At 41.1% G+C, this 2,143-nt stretch overlaps 1 pseudogene; it reads right to left on the bottom strand.

Moving 5' to 3' along the window:
• Window positions 1-760: 760 nt before the first annotated feature.
• On the bottom strand, window positions 761-1,430 carry LOC112617430 (annotated as a pseudogene).
• Between the last annotated feature and the right edge of the window lie 713 nt (window positions 1,431-2,143).

Below are 2,143 nucleotides of genomic sequence, written 5' to 3'. Positions count from 1 at the left end.
CAAAGAATAGGATTAAATTCAGCAATACAGAGTGATGAAGAGTAAAAGCCACTGAGTATCTTTCCTTTACAGAAAACTGATCATCTAAGGTGATGACTTAGTATTTGGAGACTGTAGTACTTACATTGCAAAAGCAAGAAGAGTTTAGTGTATGAACCGAACAGTGGAATGCGTAGCTGTACCTTTGTTTCTGTTTATTACATAAGATCAGTTTGCATAGCTTTGTGTAGTCTTTAGTAGACAACTGCATCCATGTAAATTAAATAGTATTTCATACAATAGTGTGAATATAAGGTCACAATATTTATTTTGGACAAACCCCTGAAGTAGTAATTTTGATATCAATATTGCTTATTGTTTTGAAATATAAAGCATTTTAACTTAAGGTTACAGATAATTTTAGAAAATACAGCATACATTAAGACTAGTCTGTTAAATATTTATAGTTATTTATATCTATTATCTAAAGAAACTTCACTACCTCATTGTTACAGTAGATATTAGTCTGACACACTGCTTAATTGACCCCATAGGTATAATTATATGTCAGCAAGATTTTGGAGTCTATTCTTTTATTTTACTAAATTAGGAATGCAGCTATTACAGAACAAATAGACAGGGGTGATGCAGCCACCCATGGATCATAACAGCTCTTCAGCTGGCATTGTGGCAAGCTCAGATCTACTCATCTAGATGAACAAAGTCAGCTTCCAGTTCTTCACCAGAAAGTGCTGGTGGGGGTTGTCAGATGTGTTTCAGTTTAGATGCCCAATCCAATGGCCAGCAGATGAGAGATCAGCATAGACGGAAGAAAAACTTTAAGAAATTCTGCTGACACTAGTTTCTCATGCTGAGAGTAGCTGTGCACTTGGGGTGTTTAAAGGGGAACTGCTTCAGGGAATATTTTCTGGCCAACTCGACTAATCTCATATCTAACCTAAGTTTTTCTTTAAGATGCTTTCAACTTCTTTCTTTTCTCAATACAATCTTCCTCAGACTGAGAGCTGTTTTTCTCTCCGATGCTTTGGGTATCTGTTTCAGAAGACCTCTTAGTGTCTCTTGGTGCCTTTGAGAGGTGGGCTGTCACAGTGACAACCCTTGGAGCTGCTCTATCCAGACTCATGCTGGGAATCTAGCAGTTTTTTTCCTCTGTCAGCCGTATAAACAGAAACCGAGGCTGAAACTCTCCTGTTTCCATTATTGAGAAAATACAATTCTACCCAGGAGCCCTTCAGGCTCTTCTCCTGCAGCTCAGGGGCCCCACTCTATGATGTAGCACTGGGGTGCTGCTGTGACAGTTGGGGTTCACATGGGATATGGGCTGCCTGCTGTGGGCTGTGGGCTGTGCCTCGGTGGCAGATAATGGAAGTCAAGAGAGGACACAGGCTGCCAGGAGCGGGCAAGCAGGAGTACTGCAGGCCAGCGCTCATGGAGTAGGGACCTATTGCTTTGACGTGTAAATAGCCAAGAAGATAGCAAACTGTTCAATAGTACCTGTAGGAGAGTGGGAGGCTACCTTCTGCAGGCGTCAGTCTACAAGTTGCAAAACTACTTCCTGTCATAATGATGAAGTTTATTATTTTTGAGTATGGCCAACTAGCATACACAGATACCCACCCCCCATTACCAGGTAAATTTAGGGTGAACTATGTATGACAAATGGTGCTGTCAGGTCCTCCACTTGTGGACTAATGATGGTGACCTTGTTTCTATTTTTGCACTCTCCTAAGCAGATTGCCTGTCAATGAGCCGGTCACATTTCGGTTTAACTGTGTGATACAATAGTTTTTTTTTCTGTTCTATTATTGTGGAGCTTTTCTTGGGTTTCCCCAATTTTGCTTTTAATTATATTCTCCAAACACTTTCCAGAATTGCCAGACATGATATAAACATGTAAAGTTCCCACCACACTTCTCACTGGAGGGGCCTTTCCCTCTCAGTCTTCCAGCCAATCCACAACTGTGCTACAAAGTGCATGCTGCCCCCAAAATACACAGGCAGAATGGTGTCTCTGCCTATTTGGGATCTATAGTCCTCTAAAGTCACTTCTAGAGAGTTTTAAGACCATATTTCTACAAACTCCACAGGGCAGTGATCAACCATTCCACCTCTTTCAGTGACCCCAGTATCATCAGACCTGAAA

Source organism: Theropithecus gelada, unplaced genomic scaffold, assembly GCF_003255815.1.
Source record: "Theropithecus gelada isolate Dixy unplaced genomic scaffold, Tgel_1.0 HiC_scaffold_1627, whole genome shotgun sequence".
NCBI lineage: Eukaryota > Metazoa > Chordata > Mammalia > Primates > Cercopithecidae > Theropithecus > Theropithecus gelada.
This window is presented reverse-complemented; position numbering and strand designations above follow the sequence as displayed.